The sequence below is a fragment of the Triticum urartu genome, chromosome 7A, assembly GCF_056163025.1.
Source record: "Triticum urartu cultivar PI428250 chromosome 7A, HENAU_Tu73, whole genome shotgun sequence".
Lineage (NCBI taxonomy): Eukaryota > Viridiplantae > Streptophyta > Magnoliopsida > Poales > Poaceae > Triticum > Triticum urartu.
The window spans coordinates 488,535,886-488,546,577 of record NC_141879.1 but is presented as its reverse complement, the minus strand read 5'-3'; positions in this window follow the sequence as shown (position 1 = coordinate 488,546,577).

The window sequence follows — 10,692 nt, the reverse complement described above, 5'->3', positions numbered from 1 at the left end:
CTAGAGCAACAAGTAAAATCATATCTCAAGCATAAATTCCAAGCATACCAATGCAACATATAAATTTGATCCCACAAAAGTTCCCCTTTTGTGTCAACCGATGATCCCTAAAGTATTCACATTGATCCAACGTTACTCCCATTATCATGTTGAATGGGGGTTTCTCAGGATTATCAAAGTAGTGCATAATATCTCTTACATAACGAGCATCGAGGGTTTTAGGAGGTTCCCCATCTCCATGAGTAGCAAGTACCACTAATTGTTTTTGTGTTTTGTGTTCCATATCCATAACTAAAGATAGAGAACAACTTAGAACAGAAAATAAAAACTACTTAGTGGTAAAGCAAACAAGCACACACGAGAATATTCACCCCACGCTATTGCTCCTCGGCAACGGTGCCAGAAAAAGGTCTTGATAACCCACAAGTATAGGGGATCATTTGTAGCCTTTTTCTATAAATAAGAGTGTCGAACCCAACGTGGAGCTAAAGGTAGAACAAATATTCCCTCAAGTTCTATTGACCACCGATACAACTCTACGCACACTTGACGTCTGCTTTACCAGAAACAAGTATGAAACTATTTTGCAAGAATAAAACTGTGAGTACTTTGCGAGAATAAAACTACAGATAAATTGCAAGGTAATAAAAGTGGACAGCTTTTGTCAACAAGAAAGTCATTTGTCCCTAGGAAATCGATAACAAGTACCGGTAATCATTCTTGTAATTTTATATGACAAAGAGGCATGAGCTAACATACATTCTATACTTGCATTATATGCACTTGGAACTCTAGCAAGCATCCGCAACTACTAAAGATCATTAAAGTCATGAAACCCAACCATAGCATTAAGTATCAAGCCCTCTTTATGCCATATGCCATAACCCACCTACCCGGGTTTAAGCTTCTGGCGCGCCCTGGTGTCTTGTGGGCTATGTGGGCCTCCGTTTGCGGTGATTCCAACTCCCAAGAATCACATATATTCCAAAATAATTCTCCGTAAAACTTTATTGCATTTGGACTTCGTTTGATATGGATATTCTACGAGACAAAAAACATGCAAAAAACAGGAACTAGCACTGGGCACTGGATCAATAGGTTAGTCCAATAAATCATATAAAAGGTTTCCAAAAATAGGTGAAAGATGTATAATATTGGCATGAAACAATCCAAAATTATAGATATGATGGAGACGTATCACTTGGCAAGCATTTTACGGAAATCACCATGAATAAAGTGTGAACCACCATCAGTCATTAAATATCTAGGGACTCCAAACCTTGGGAAAATAACTTCCTTAAGCATTTTAATAGAGGCGTTCTGATCAGGACTACTGGTTGGAATAGATTCTACCCATTTAGTAACATAATCAACAGCAACCAAAATATGTGTATACCCATTAGAGGAAGGAAAAGGTCCCATGTAATCAAATCCCCAAACATCAAATGGTTCAACAGCAAGTGAATAATTCATAGGCATTTCTTGACGCTTACCAATATTACCTATTCTTTGACATTCATCACAAGATAAGACGAACTTACGAGCATCCTTGAAGAGAGTAGGCCAATAAAATCCAAATTGCAATACCTTGTGAGCAGTTATATCTCCAACATGATGTCCTCCATAAGCTTCGGAGTGACATTTCCGTAGGATTTGTCACTGTTCATGCTCAGGTACACAACGTCTAATAATACCATCTACTCCTTTATAAAGATGTGGGTCATCCCAAAAGTAATGTCTTAAATCCTAGAAGAATTTTTTTCTTTTGTTGATATGTAAAGCTAGGTGGTAAATACTTAGCAACAATGTAATTAGCATAGTCAGCATACCAAGGAGTACTACGAGCAACATTTATTGTAGCTAACTGCTCATCAGGAAAACTATCATCAATAGGTAGTGGGTCATCAGGCACATTTTCAAGCCTAGACAAATTATCAGCTACGGGGTTCTCAGCTCCTTTTCTATCAATGATATGTAAATCAAATTCTTGTAACAAGAGAACCCATCGAATAAGTCTAGGTTTAGCATCTTTCTTTTCCATAAGATATTTAATAGCAACATGATCGGTGTGAACAATTACTTTGGAATCAACAATATAAGGTCTAAATTTATCACAAGCAAACACCACTGCTAAGAATTCTTTTTCAGTACTAACATAGTTTCGTTGAGCACTGTCTAGAGTTTTACTAGCATAATGAATAACATTCAATTTCTTATCAACTCTTTGTCCTAGAACAGTACCAACAGCATAATCGCTAGCATCACACACGATTTCAAAAGGCAAGTTCCAATCAGGTGGTTGAACAATAGGTGCAGAAATTAAGGCTTTCTTGAGTGTTTCAAAGGCTTCTAAACAATCATCATAAAAAACAAAAGGAATATCCTTTTGCAAAATATTAGTAAGAGGCCTAGAAATCTTAGAGAAGTCTTTGATAAATCTCCTACAAAAACCAGCATGACCTAAGAAACTACATATACATTTTACATCTTTAGGACATGGCCTTTTCTCAATTTCATCAACCTTAGCTTTCTCCACTTCAATACCTCTTTCAGAAACTTTATGACCCAAGACAATGCCTTCATTAACCATAAAGTGGCACTTCTCCCAATTCAAGACAAGATTTGTTTGTTCACATCTCTGAAAAACTCGATCAAGATTGCTTAAACAATCATCAAAAGATTTCCCATAAACAGAGAAGTCATCCATGAAAACCTCAACAATCTTTTCACAAAAGTCAGAGAATATAGCAGTCATACATCTTTGAAAAGTAGCAGGTGCATTACATAAACCAAAAGGCATACATCTATAAGCATAGGTTCCAAAGGGACAAGTAAAAGTGGTCTTTTCTTGATCAGGTTGAGAAACAGGTATTTGTGAAAAACCAGAATATCCATCAAGTAAGCAAAAATGTGTGTGCTTAGATAATCTTTCAAGAATTTGATCAATAAAAGGCAGAGGGTAATGATCTTTTCTAGTTGATTTGTTTAATTTTCTAAAATAAGTCACCATTCTTTAGCCTGTAACAATTCTTTGTGGAATAAGTTCATTCTTATCATTAGGAAGTTATACCTCCTTTCTTAGGGACACAATGAACAGGAATTACCCATCTACTATCAGCTATAGGATAAATTATACTTGCTTCTAGAAGTTTTAAGATTTCCGTTCTTACCACTTCCTTCATGTTTGGATTTAACCGACATTGGTGATCAACAACGGGTTTAGCATTAGGCTCCATATTAATTTTGTGCTGACATAGAGTGGGACTAATGCCCTTTAAATCATCAAGAGTATATCCAATAGCAGCTCGGTGCTTCCTTAGAACTTTCAATAGTCTTTCTTCTTCATGTTCTGAAAGGTTAGCACTAATAATAACAAGATATATCTTCTTTTCATCAAGACAATCATATTTCAAAGTGTCTGGCAATTGTTTTAAATCAAACACAGGATCACCTTCAGGTGGAGGAGGATGTCCTAGGGTTTCAATAGGCAAATTATGTTTAAGCAGAGGACGTTGTTCAAAGAAAATCTTATCTATTTCATTTCTTTCATGCATATGTAAATAATTTTCATGGTCTAGCAAAAATATTGTTCTAAAGGATCAGTAGGTGGCACAGCAATAGAACCAAGACCAATTACTTCATCCTTACTAGGCGATTCTTTTTCATGAAGCCTTCTACTAAACTTGAAAAATTAAACCCATGAGACTCATCACCAAAACTGACACTGACAGTTTGCTTCTCACAGTCAATTTTAGCATTAACGGTGTTCAAGAAAGGGATACCAAAGGACAAAAGTCATCTTGTGGGGAACCAAGAACAAGAAAATCAGTAGGATATTTTATTTTCCCACACAAGACTTCAACATCTGTAACAATCCCAATTGGTGAGATAGTGTCTCTATTAGCAAGTTTAATAGTAACATATATGTCTTCTATCTCTGCAGGTGCTATGTCATTCATAATTTTTTGATATAAGGTGTAAGGAATAGCACTCACACTAGCACCTATGTCACATAAACCATGATAACAATGATCTCCTATTTTAACCGAGACAACGGGCATGCCAACAACAGGTCTATGTTTATCTTTTTATCAGGTTTGGCAATTCTAGTAGCTTCTTCACAAAAGTAAATAAAATGCCCATCCACATCTTCTTCCAAGAGATCTTTAACCATAGCAATACTAGGTTATACTTTCATTTGTTCATCAGGTTTAGTTGTTCTAATATAGCTTTTGTTAACCATAGTTGAAACTTTAGCATGTTCCTTTATCCTAACAGGGAAAGGTGGTTTCCCAATATAAGCAGAAGGAACAACTGGATCAACATTGTAAAGTATATTTTCTTCTTTAACTGGCACAAGTTCTTTAATTTCTTCTTTAATAGCTGGGTGATATTTAAACCACTTCTTCTTAGGGAGATCAACATGAGTAGCAAATGATTCATAAAAGGAGGCTATTATCTTAGAGTCAAGTCCATATTTAGTGCTAAACTTTTGAAAAGCATCGGTATCCATAAAAGATTTAACACAATCATACTTAAGTTTAATACCCGACTCTTCACCTTCATCGAGTTCCCAATCTTCAGAGTTGCGTTTAATTCTTTCCAAAAGATCCCATCGGAATTCAATAGTCTTCTTCATAAAAGAACCAGCACAAGAGGTATCAAGCATGGTTTGATCATTATGAGAAAGCCGAGCATAAAAGTTCTGGATAATAATTTCTCTCGAGAGCTCATGATTGGGGCATGAATGTAACATTGACTTGAGCCTCCCCCAAGCTAGAGTGATACTTTCTCCTTCACGAGGCCAAAAATTATATATATAATTCCGATCATGATGAACTACATGCATAGGATAATTTTTTTGATGGAACTCCAATTTCAAACAATTCCAATTACAAGATCCAATATCATCGCATAGCCTATACCATGCCAATGATTTTCCCTTCAAAGATAAAGTGAAAAAAATTCATAACTTCGTCTTCGGGTAAACCTGCAAGCTTGAACAATCCACAAATTTGTTCTACATATATCAAGTGCATATTAGGATGTTCGGTTCCATCTCCTGTATAAGGATTAGCTAGCAGTTGTTCTATCATACCTGAAGGAATTTCATATTAAATATTTTCAGTAGGTGAAGTAGGTTGAGGGGTAGCTAATTATGGTTCCGTTCGAGGTGAAGATACCCCGAACAAACCCCTCAAAGGATTGTTTTCCATAGTAACAAGTGACAATAAATTTCAGCACACTGGATAAATGTTTCCTTACCAAATTTCACTTACCAAAGGCGCTTCAGTCCCCGGCAATGGTGCCAGAAAATATCCTTGATGACCCACAAGTATAGGAGGTCAATTGTAGCTCTTTTCGATAAGTAAGAGTGTCGAACTCAACGAGGAGCAGAAGGAAATGAAAAGTGGTTTTCAGTAAGGTAATGTATGCAAGTGTTGAAATTGTAAGTAGCAGAGTTGTCGGGGATAATACCCCGCGACGTAAACCGGCCGGAAGTATAACCCGGCCGGACTAGGCGTTTCATTGGTAAACCGCCAGAGGATTGGCGACTTACGTGTCTGGCGGTTCACTAGTATGACAATTCACGAGCCTGAAGACTCATTGGTGACCCGGCGCGTGTTCCAGATGGATGACAAGGCCCAAGGCCCAGCAGGCCGGTTTATGTTAATGGTGGGCCGGTTTAAGAGGAAAGGCATGAGGAACATTTATCTTACAAGGAGTTAAGACCTGGACTTGTATCCGGTTTGTATTAGAGATAGACTAGTGCTAATCCTAATAGGACTCTACATGTAACCCGCCCCTCCAACATATATAAGGAGGGGTAGGGCTCCCCAAAAGGGGAAGAGAGACAAGTTCCACAAGTTGGACAACTTAGGTTTAGACAATAGCTCTCGAGATAGAGCACTCTTGTAACCGTGATCATCATCATCAATATCAATGAAGCAGGATGTAGGCTTTTACCTCCACCGTGAGGGGCCGAACCTGGGTAAAACATCGCGTCTCTCATCCCGCTCAACCCCTCTCAAGCTACCACATAGATGCGTTTGGCCCCGCGATTAAGTCCTGACACTAAGGACATCTGCCGTGACAATTCCATGACAGTTGGCGCCCACCGTGGGGCTCGCGCACGGTGGTGTTGAGTTCTTGGAGGGATCCCTTCCAGGGATCGAGAAGTTCGTGATTTGTCGGATGAAGAAGAGTCAGGTTGAAAAGATCTGCGTCAACTTCAAAATTTAAAATCTGTGTGCGCCGTCGCATGCAAGCAGGCGATCCGTCGTGGCCTGATCACCATTTTCCTTCATCGCTACGAGATAGCCAAGTGCAAAGGAGCTTTTCATCTGCACGTATCGAAGTCATCAAAATACGGTGGCTTTGTTTTATTCGCCGAGTCGCCGCCGCTACATACAGGAGTCGCCAAGACCGATAAGCGAACAGTTGTCTGTATCAAGATCGAATCCGGAGATTTCCATTTTTCCGTCGAGATTGAAGCGAATCGGCTGCACCGAGCACTTACGTATTTTGGTGTCTTCTGACTACTGCTACTCCCGAGGATAGGGTGAAAAAAACAAACACATCAGCAGGAGCTGTCAGCATCAGTTAGAAGATGAGGTGTTGAAAGGAAAGAGCGCCAGGAGTTGATCCCGTGAAAGGAAAGGACAAGTTTTTGGCTTCGCGTCTAGGTGGTCGCAACTCGCAAGGGGATCGAGTCCCGAGGCAAAGCATCAAATCCGTTGTTGCTTCTTTGTGCATAAAGACCAAAATCCTATCATCAACTACTACTCCATCATCTATTATGACGTGTGAAGGTACTAGTCAATTGATGCGTCTCCCAAAGCCAATCACCACTTGCAAAATGTGGCTATACAGAGGAAACCGATCCAAGCCGGCCTGAATCAGTCGTGTTTAAAAAAAACTTTTAAGATCAAACCCAAGCAGTGGTCAAATGCCCTTTTTCTAAAGCCACGGTGCTAGGGTCACATGAGACATTTGCTATGCTTTTATCATCAGTGTCCGCGTTCATCCGGCAAAAAAATATCAGGGTAATGATTCATCATTTGCTGTTGGACGGGTGTGCATAAACCGCCGCCCGTGCAGCTCGATCTACATCCACTCACCGAGACTTCGCCTGTGATTGACTCGCCGTCCGTGCGTCTCACAACGCCTGAAATTAACTTGCCCGTCCGCCCTCGTGGCGGTTCACGCGTCCGCACCGGTTTATAACGCGGAGGACAGCTGGCTCGTCTGCGCCGGTTTATAAGGCCACGACCGACTCATCTCTCTAAAGCTGCTTCTGATGCTGCGGCTGTTTTACTGCCCGCCCAAACATCAGGTGGTATTCATCCAAGTTTATGTATTAAACATTTATTGTTTTTTGTCAAAAGAACAATTATTCTGGATTGTAATATTTTTATGCAGGACGGCTATTGAAAGAAAAAGGAGTGGTGTTATATCACGGACGTACGTTCGGCTGTGCTGTGTGGCTCCGCAGGCACGCGTGCCGCGGTCCAGTTTACATCAAACGCGCCAGCTGATTCGCCCGTCCGCACCGCCTTACAATGCCACGGACGACTCGCCCGTCCACCCTCGCGGCCGGTTCACGTGTCCGCGCCAGCTTGCAACATGGAGGACAACTCGCTCGTCCACGACGGTTTACAACATTATGGGCGACTTACCCGTCTGACCCCGTGGTCGACTCTCCCCGTCCACACCGGCTTACAACATCGTGGCCGGTTCATCCTTGATTGATTTCAGCTTCACCATGGTGATCATCAACTCCGCGATGGATAATTTCTAGCTCAACATCTCAGGTGAAATCCATCCAGTATATTTTTATATTATATATTGCTTTCTTTAAAAAAAGAGCAATTACTTTGTCTTGCAAGTTCTTCAATGTAGGAAAAATTATATCACTGAGCTGTTGAAGGACTCATACCGGTTTATATCACGGTCAAAAATGGAGAATCTCAAGTCAACTCCTCGAGTCACCTTGAGACTCGGGGGCTACAGTAATATGACTCAGCAAATTTTGCCGGTTTTCAGTGAAGTCAAGAACCCCAGGACATTGGAGGGAAAGATAACCCGATCCCGGAGGCTACTACCATATTGATGGCAATTTGAAGGCCGTCAGAAAATTCCGGTTCAAAATAAAGAATGCCGGTTTAAAATCCGGTTCAAGGGAAATCTGTTCTCCCACAAAGCTCTGAAGCTCTCAAATCCGGTTTAAGAATTTCTGGTTCAAGAGGAATTAATCTCTCGCAAGTTCAAGCTGAAAGGCCGTCAGAAAATTTCCGACTGAAAATGAAGGTTCTGTTTTAAAATCCGGTTCAAGGGAAAGATGTCTCCCATAAAACATTGAAGCTCTCAATATCCAGTTCAAAATCCCAGTTCAAGAAGAATTTATCTCTTGCAAAAATTTAAAGGTTGCCCAAGAGGACCTGCTGCCCTGATGCGCGGTTCAAACATGGGTGTCCTGCCTTATGGGCTCATCTTCATATGATTACTTCGGGGCTTCCTGTTCAAACATAGGTGTATTCACCAAAGAGAACATGGTGTTACTACCCTCTTGATGCGGCTATCAAGACAATATTATCATCAGGGGCCAAAGAGAGTTTGTTGCACACCACGACTCAAACATAGGCACCCGGCGAGCACAGCTCAGAAATATATCACATGGGAGCTTCTGCTTGCAAAGCGGAGTCCTGTCCATTAATCCGGCTTTCACACCACAACAAAGCTTGGGAGCTTCACACCCAAGGGGCCAAAGAGAGTCTTGTTGCTACGCACAACTCAAACATAGGCACCCATTGAGCACGGCTCACAAAGTTACTTGGGGGCTCTTTGTGTCAAATACCAAAGAGTTTGAAAGGACCCTTGTAACCGGGTATCGACCCACGGCTTGGAAGCCTGGTGTATTCACCTAAAACCCCGGGTTAACCTGCCTTCATCAAGTAAGCCACTCCTATCCAGGTAATCCTGGCATGACCCGTCGAACGTTTGACAGTTACTCTCATTGAGACCCTGAACTTGTCAAAGTTAAAATGATGATTGGTTAGTTGGAGGGCCATCTTAAAAGGCTTTGTCAAATGGTTTAACTCAGCGGCCTGGCAGCCCATGAAAAGCCTCGAATTTGGGCCTGGCAGCCCTTGAAAAGCCTCGACTACACGGTTTTATTTGCCTTTGTCAAGATTTTTCTCTTTTGATAATTTTATGTTGAACCGGTGTCTATTGACCCAGCATGACTATCACTCATCAAATCAGCCCAGAGTTTCTTAACCCAGCACAAGCTTTCAACTATCAGTTGTTAGTACAAACTCAATTATAAACCGGAGTTTTCTTAGCCCGGTCTGGCATTGACTATAAGTTGCCAGGATGACTATCTGGTGTTTATTACAACCCGACACGGTTTTATTACAAACCGGCAAAATATGACAGGAGTTATCATACTCAAGATTTGGGTTATCACCCTTACTAACAAAAGTTGGTAAACCAACGATGTGATTCAATGTCACAGGTATGATCTATTTCATATTTGATTATTCTTAAAGTGCAACCTTGGTTATAAACCTAGGTTATATGTTGGGCATTATGACTCGTCCGGCGGTAAACCGCCAGGACACTTTAAACTTGTTGTATGCAGAAACAGGTTGAATAAAACATAATTACAAATCACCGGTGTTTATTGACCCGGCCTGGCTTTGGACTATAAGTCGTCGGTATATATTTGGATTGCGCCATTGGAATTATGCGCTCATAAGTCATTGGGTATATTATTCAAATAGCCAACATGGCTGGATTTTTATTATGGTTATCAATAACCAGTATTATGATTAAAAATTTCAAAGTCGCTTTAGCGCAATGTCTATTATTTTATCAAAGGATATGATTTATTCTACAATGGAAGGAATAGTCCCGAGTCGCTGCAAGCTTACAACCCGGCACTTGGGGGCTACATTATTCAAATTGAGATTACATGCAAGTCTCATGTCGCTGCAAGCATGCATCATGACACTTGGGGGCTAATGCAAAGTCATTTTTGCTAGTCTTATTGAAGACCCGACTCATCATATTATAATGAGCCGGCCCTTGGGGGCTACCAATTGCTCCTGTCAACAATTCAAGGTACACAAGTTTTCGTCCATAATATTGAAGGATCCATTGCTCAATTGGTAAAGCACAAAGCTCTTAACCTTGTGGACGTGGGTTCAAGCCCTACGATGGAAGCTACATTATAAGATGTTATTTTCATTGAAGTATATATCAAGTCCCAGTATTATCTTACTAAGCCGGCCCTTGGGGGCTACACATCACTTCAAAAATCTACATGCTTATATTTACAAAGTCCCTACTCATTATTGCATAATGACCCGGCCCTTGGGGGTTACACTGATTGAAGTTTTTATAAGCAATTACAAGTCCCAGGTTGCTGCAAGCATGACAACCCGGTACTTGGGGGCTACATATATGGAGTATTCAGTTTATATGATTGAGATGAACAAACCGGATTTCTTCAAGGTTGAAACACTTATTGGATTTTGAGCAAATCAGGAAGATCAATTACATGACCTGGTGTCGACAACAATTATGACCCGGTGCCATCAATATTTATAAACAGGCCATTTTGGTAATATTAAACCGGCAAGTTTTACATCTTCAAACCGGCTGAATATCAGATAAGTATTTCAAGAC